The following is a 7,930-nucleotide window of genomic DNA, read 5'->3' on the forward strand; positions in this document are numbered from 1 at the left end:
ATCAGGCAGGACGTGGAGAGAGCATGGGACCTGGGCCTGTCCCACGGGCCACATTCCAAGGATGACAACGCCATCCACACAGTGTGTGTGGTCAGCGGGCACTCCCCTGAGGGAAACCAGGCTTCACACAGATCCAGTCACAAGAACGTCCATTTCCTTTGAATTCTCCAGTCCCGAGAATCCATCCTCGACAAAGTCATCCAGAAAAAGAAAAGGCTAAACGCACGAAGATGATTCATGAAAAATCATCGGCCACCTCGGCGTCCAACTGAAGAGCACATCTGTATCTTTCAACGGCTGGACAAACCTGACTAATTGTGGCTAAGAAGACGAACCCAAGGGGCGCCTGGGTGGCACAGCGGTTAAGCGTCTGCCTTCGGCTCAGGGCGTGATCCCAGCATTATGGGATCGAGCCCCACATCAGGCTCCTCCGCTATGAGCCTGCTTCTTCCTCTCCCACTCCCTCTGCTTGTGTTCCCTCTCTCGCTGGCTGTCTCTATCTCTGTCAAATAAATAAATAAAATCTTTAAAAAAAAAAAAAAAAAAGAAGACGAACCCAAACACTGCTTAAGACAGAATGCCACGGGGGCCCCTGGATGGCACAGCGGTTAAGCGTCTGCCTTCGGCTCAGGGCGTGATCCCGGCGTTATGGGATCGAGCCCCACATCAGGCTCTTCCGCTATGAGCCTGCTTCTTCCTCTCCCACTCCCCCTGCTTGTTGAATAAATAAAATAAAATCTTAAAAAAAAAAAAGACAGAATGCCACACGAGAGAAAAGGCAGGACACACAACTGCTTTTGCAATGGTGTGCCAACCGTTTACAAAATGCAGACACAAAAGGACTGGAGATAATAACTCAAAATAAACAATGGCTTAATGTGCGTGAGTCACCTGGGGGCCTGGTCAAAATGCAGGGTTATATTTAATTTCTTGTCTTCAGTATCTCAATTTTCTCATAGGCAGCTTGATAATGAAAAATAAACTGCATGAAGTGACATAGGAACTCAAGAAAGACTTATGCCAATTGAGAATAGCTGAATGCAAAGTGCTATATAATTAATATTTAGTGTTTTAAGTAAAACATTTTTTTTTCCGCATTTCACAAGCCCCTGCCCTGAGCAATGAGCAATGAGCCCTCTGATGGCACCATCCACCGCATAAGCCAATATCTAGCACCCCTGTCCCGAGCCCATGATGCTACCCATGAGGTCCAGAGGCAGCCAGCCAGAGGGACAGGGGAACTCATCCATCAGGAGTCAGGGTAGTTTCCAGAAGAAGGTGATGCCCGCCAGATATTAAAAAGAACAGGAACTCCCTGGACAGATCATGTGAAGAATTCCCACAATTCTTAAAAGGGGAGGGGTACAATGAACCCACAACTCCTTCTGGGAGACCCAAAGAGGTAGGGGAGGAGAGCAAGGCCAGATCAGAAAGGTCCTACGTCCTACTAAAGAACTTGGCCTTGGCCGTGAAGGCGGTGGGCAACCCTGGCAGCATTTTGAGCAGGATGAGGATGTGATCCCCTGTGGTTTAAATCTGCTTCTGGAACCAGTGCCGAGGACTGGCCGGCCAGGAGAAGGAACAGCTACAGGGATGTTACTGCAGCAGCCCGGGCAGGGGCTGTGTCGTGCCTGGATTAACAGGGAATGGAGAGGGGAGGGCTGACCAGAGTCGCTGCATTAGTCAAGACCTGGGGCTGATTAGCTGGAGGTGGTCCTGAGGAAGGAAGAAGCTCAGATCCTAAAGAGCGACCCACAGGAGAAGGGGCCACCAACCCAGAGATGGCAGCAGGAAATGAAGGGGCTTGTTGGGAGGCTATGAGGTGGGGAGTGAGGTCTGGGTCTACAAACCCTCACCTGAAGCCTGTGGAGCCAGATGTGTTTCAGAATTCAATATTTTCTGAGTTTAAGAAAGTAATACCTGGGGCGCCTGGGTGGCACAGCGGTTAAGTGTCTGCCTTTGGCTCAGGGCGTGATCCCAGTGTTATGGGATCGAGCCCCACATCAGGCTCCTCTGCTATGAGCCTGCTTCTTCCTCTCCCACTCCCCCTGCTTGTGTTCCCTCTCTCGCTGGCTGTCTCTATCTCTGTCGAATAAATAAATAAATAAAATCTTTAAAAAAAAAAAAAAGAAAGAAAGTAATACCTGATTTACTGTATATATGCACGATCATTCCCTTGGTGGGTCCGAGACAACAGCCCATAATCAAACACATTGACATTCCTGCAGCCAACACATGAATATTCATTCACACAAAGTGGTTATATAAAGACGATAAACAAGCTCACGTCAGGGCCAGATCAAGGCTTGCCACCAAATGAGTTTGGGAAATCCTTTCAGTTTCGGGATCTAGGGATTGAGGAGGAAGGAAGTTATATCGGTATCTATGGTAGCTAATGACCCAAGAAGGCCCTTCAGAAGAGAGGAGAGCTGGGGACAGAGCCCCAGGAACAACCACGTGGGGATGGAGACAGGAGAGGAGACAGCAACGGAGGCCGAGAGGGAGCAGCCAGATTTGTAGGAGAGCAGTAGAAAAGGGGGAAACCATGGGTAGGAAGAGAGCTGTGAGCAGGGACAGTGCCACAGAAAGGCCAAGTTGCAGAAGCCCCAAATGTCCCCTACACATGGCAAAGGTAGGTCACAGGAGAGCTGGACCAGTGGGACGTCAGTGGCAAGATGGCGGCCACTGAGTGGGAGCAGAGGGTAGGGAAGCAGGAGCAGCATGGGAGAGGCTCCCCTTGCAGGAGTCTTGACCACAAAAGAAATGAGATTGGGCACAATAGCCAGACTGATGGAGAAGACACATGGTGGGGCTGCCAGATTGGGGTGTCAATGAGCAACAAAGAGGGCAAAGGATGGAAAGTGCATTATAGACACAATGTGTGTCCACCAAAAGAATGGACAAATCCATGGTGATATGTCCACCCGATGGAATTGGCAGAGAAGAATGAACCACGCCGTCCACAATAACAGGGCCGAGTCTTACAGACCTATGAAGCGTAAGAAGCCGCACACTTTACTGCTGGTACCTTGTACCTCAATTTAAAAAAAATGAAGGATGATGGAATTTAAGGTTGCAATGCGGAGCGGTCTGGGAATGACAAGGCCAAGTGCTGCCTTACGGGGGGCAGCTGAAGCAGGTCCAAGGAACCCTGATGCAGTTTGGGAGGGGAGGGACCTCTGTGCTCCACGGACAGAGAAATCACTCAACAGTTTACACAGACGATTGTGACACGGCTCTGAAAACTGTTCTTGCAAGTGGATCGCGCTGCAGTAAACTCACGGGCTCTGCTCCAGTGAGGCTGCCGGTCCCCGCTGTCCCTTCCCTGAGCGCACGCAGATCTGACCCCCAACGCCACTACAGCTCCCCCGGCCGGACCGTGGACACCGCGCCCGCCACCACTCACGCACAAGGGCTGCACCCGGGTGAGGAAGTTAGCGAAACCATATGAGGGGAGTGGCCCCTGTTGACCCTGTTTATAGTCAGCCTCCCTTTTCCCTTGGATGGCCTTCCCAAACCCTGAGACTTTGGGCTCTCATGCAAATGAGATTTCTGAGAATTCTCCCTCCCCCACCGGGCCCCCAGCCAGCCACGCCAGGGCCTGCACCTTCTGACACAGAGCTTACCGAGCAGCCCCCGCCCCCTGCCCCAGGGAGCAAGGAACAAGGGCTGCCTGGCCGAGCAGCTATTATCATCCCAAACTGCTAGCAACCCAAAATGATCAGAATGTTTACTTCCTGAGTCTTACTTCTCTCTTCCATAAAGTAGCGAGGTCTACACTACTTTTTAAAGGAGACGTGCTGGAGGGACGAGAGGGTGGCTGGGGCACAGATGTCTCAAATCCAGACTAAGCTAAATGCAGGCGGAGGCCAAGCAGCAGCCCAGGAGGCTCCCCGCTCCAGCCGAGATGCGAGAGGCGTCTCTGGGGTTCTGCGCAGCGCCAGCTGAGCTCCTTGCGAAGATTCTAGGGCATCAGGAGACTGACCTAATTAAACAGCCGGCCTTATTCTTAGACAAGGAGCCCCAGTTAAGGCCCCTGGGCAGCCACGGGCAAAGGCACAGCCCTAGAGGTGACCAGAATAATTCTTATTTTAAATAGCAGTTACTTCTGATTATAAAAGTAGTCCGTCCTCATCGTAGAACATGTGGAAAATACGGAAAGCACAGAAAAGAAAACGTGAGCCAGAGAGAACCACTATTTTTGCTTATTTCCTCACAGTCTTCTTCTATACATATCTACGTGTTGACACTTGGCGGAAATGGTTATTCACATGATGTAAGTGAAAAAAATACACAAAATGATTGAGAGCGTGATCCCATATTTGTCGTATACATTAGGATTGTCCTATGGTTATAGTTCTGTATCCTGTTTATTTCACTCTACTAAAATGTAAACATCTCCCCCATGCATTAAATATGCAGCTACTTGATTTAGTATAAACTATTACCCTGTAATGGGGCATTTAGGTCGTTTCCAATTTTTCAAATAACGTGATTATGAACCTCCCTGCATATCTCCAGTTATTTTCTTGACCTAGATTTCTAGAAGTAAAAATTATTTTAGGACTCGTTATACATTGCCAAACGGCTTTTTGAACGTTCGAGCCAACTGGCACTGCCGCTAGAACGTATGGGATTTCGTAGTGCCCATGGCGTATCTTGGTTCCAGTAATAACAACCAGAACTTCTTTGTCAATTGGTGGTCAATCCAGACCAAACCCAAAGGCCACTGTCAGCAGGGAAACCGTTCCCCGGAAGCATCTTGGACCCTGTGACGGCGCGCAGCCCTGTACTGTTGCCGAGCATAAGTCAGTTTCCAAGAGGTGAGGCTCCTGGAACAGACAATCCAGGGCTTTAGGGGCTTATGACAAGCGAGGCTTCTTTTTCACCCGCATTACTCATAAGATGTGGATCAACTGTGACTTTTTCCAAATGTCTTCTGGTTCCGGGACCCAGGCTGACAGAACAACCCCTGGCCCCGGCTCATGTCCAAAGACAAAGACACAGAGCAGAAGCCCACCCTGGTTCTGAAGGCTCTAACTTGGACATGGCAGGCGTCACCCCCACTCACTTCCATTGGCCCAGGGAGGTAATGTGGCCAAGCCTGATGCCAATGAGGGGACGTGTCCACCCCTCCCACAGGGACGCACTGACGGTTACATTCAGGAGGCACAGAATCCCCTAGGGAGTGGACAGGAAATACCTGGAAACAAAATTACAATTGACCACAGCCATGAGCCCTCAGAAACAATGTTGGGTATTCGTCATCACCTCCTGGTACTGAAACTGACATCAGGAATGTTGCGCAACCCGAACCCCTCCTCATACTGGAAAGCCCCATGCCCTAGAAGCCTTCCCCAGTGGCTGATGAAGGGGATCACCTAGGTTTGCCTTTTGTGCAAATACAAGAAAAAATACATAAGTTGGTGTGTGTGTTTAGATGTGTACATTTTTAGGTAGCTCCATTAAAAATAGTTAAGATATATTGTTAATTTTTTAAAGGCCAAAAGAAGTGGTGCCCGGCTGGCTCAGTCAGAAGAGCATCCGGCTCTGGATCTCAGGGTCACGAGCTCGAGCCTCATGTGTAAGTATAAAGATTACTTAAATAAATAAATAAATAAATAAATAAATAAATGGCAAAAGAAAAGCCTTATGTATAGCAGGCTACCATTTATTTTTAAAAAGAGAAAGAACACATATACATAATACATATAATTTATGCTTATATATGCATAAAAGATCTCCAAAAAAATCAATAAGGAGCTGGTAACAGTGGCTATTTTAGGAAAGCAAACTACAGGACCAATGGTGGAGGGGAGAGGCTTGCTTGTCACTCTATATTCGGTTTTCTACAGTTTGAATTGTTTTCCTTGTGCTCATATCACCTTTTCCCAATCCTTTCTCACACAATGTCACTCCTCTTGCTCCATTGTTCCCACATTAGGATGCCCTGACTCCCATACCTAGAGCTTCAGAAAGCAGAATCTCCAGAAAGCACTGGAAACCCCAAGAAAAATAGCAAGAGTTAACAAAGAAAAAAAAATTCATGCTCCAACAGGCCAGGCCACCTCACATGGTTGTACGGATCATGCTCGTGACTGCCTGCCAGAAAAACCCCTTCCAGGAAGGTGAGATCAAAAGATAGAGCCGAACGTCTCTTGCATGAGTCAGGAGTCTTGCTCCTGGGAGGAAGGTAGACAGACGGCGAGAAAAGGGGACAGAGGGAAAGCAGCAACATTTGCTGAGGAAGCCATTGGGGCCCCCAAGATGGGGCACTTTAAAGATGGGGCTGCCTACTGGGCCACTGGCTGCCAAGACCCTTCCTCTGTCTTCCTCACATCCCCACGTGTGCTCCCAATCTTTAGAAACGCCTCCCATCCCCCACATGCTTGGTGTGAGCAGGTCCCTCTCTGCAGAACTACAAAGGGCTGACATTTTCCGTCTGGATGAGAGGAACAGAGACAGCACCCGTGGGGGTGGGAGCTGAAGTCAGAGATAACGTGAAAACCCAATCCTCAGGGTATTGCTGAGGACGCCGGGGAGTGCTTTGGATCTCTAGAGGGCCTGGGATACGGGATTCAAATCCAGCGGATGTCTGGCTACGCCTGGAGCCCACAGCAATTGCTGGGTTACGCAAGCAAAGGTGCTGAATAGAGAACGTCCTGCATTTCTGGGCGTGGTGAGGGTGGTCCACACCGTCAGGAACCTGCTGCTGGGATCGTCAGGGGAGGCTCACATTCTCAGAGGCCTCTTCCACAACCTTCCATGTGGAATCTAAAAAGCACATGTATTTTAAAAAGAGGGGCTCCTGGGTGGCTCAGTAGGTTAAGCAACTGACTCTTGATTTCGGCTCAGGTCATGATCTCAGAATCCTGGGATCGAGTCCTGTGTCAGAGTCCATGGTCATGGGGGAGCCTGCCTGAGGATTCTCTCTCTCCTTCTGCCCCTCCCCACCGCCATTCTCACTCTAAAATAAACAAAAAAATCTTTTTTTTTTTTAAATGGAAGGAAGGAAGGAAGGAGAAAGAAAGAAACTAAGCCCATAGATACAGAGAACAAATTGGTGGTTGCCAGAGGTGGGGGTTAGGGGTGGGAGAAATGGGAACTGTTTTTGTTGTTTTAATTTAAATAAATTTCTTAAGAAGTAGGCAAGAACTGCAGAAGAATATACTGTAAAAATTAAAAGTTCCCTCACTAAGGTCCTTCCCTAGTCTCACTGTCCAGGGATAACCACTGTTAAGTTCTCTCTATCCTTCCAGACCTTTTTCTTTTTTCTCTTTTCTTTTTCCTTTTCTTTTTTTTTAAGATGTTATTTATCCATTTGACAGAGAGGACAAGCAGGAGGTCAGAGAGGGAGAAGCAGACTCCCCGCTGAGCAGGGAGCCCAATGTGGGGCTCAATCCCAGGACCCTGGTATCATGACCTGAGCCAAAGGCAGACACTTAACCAACTGAGCCACCCAGGCGCCCCCAGACCTTTTTCTATGTACAACTACATAGACACATGTATGCACATTATGTGTGTGGAATTATGGGATGCAGATCATTATCCAGTAACTTAAATCATTTGTTAACTTGGACATTCTTCCATGTAAGAGCATAGAAATCTACTTCAATTTCCTTAGGCCCATGATTTTTAAAACCACATTAGAAATGCTTATCATTTGTTATAAAATTAATACATGCATATGGTAATAAAAAAATGTTTTGGGGTACCTGGCTGGCTCAGTCACTTAAGCGTCTGCCTTCGGCTCAGGTCACGATCTCAGGGGTCCTGGGATCGAGCCCCACGTCAGATTCCCTGCTCACCCCCTGCTCGTGCTCTCTCAAATAAATAAATAAACAAATAAATAAAATATTTTTAATGTTTTAAAGATATCAATTTTCATCTATTAGATTGGCAAAAATCCAACAAGTTGATAATCTATCCT

Source organism: Ursus arctos, unplaced genomic scaffold, assembly GCF_023065955.2.
Source record: "Ursus arctos isolate Adak ecotype North America unplaced genomic scaffold, UrsArc2.0 scaffold_8, whole genome shotgun sequence".
Lineage (NCBI taxonomy): Eukaryota > Metazoa > Chordata > Mammalia > Carnivora > Ursidae > Ursus > Ursus arctos.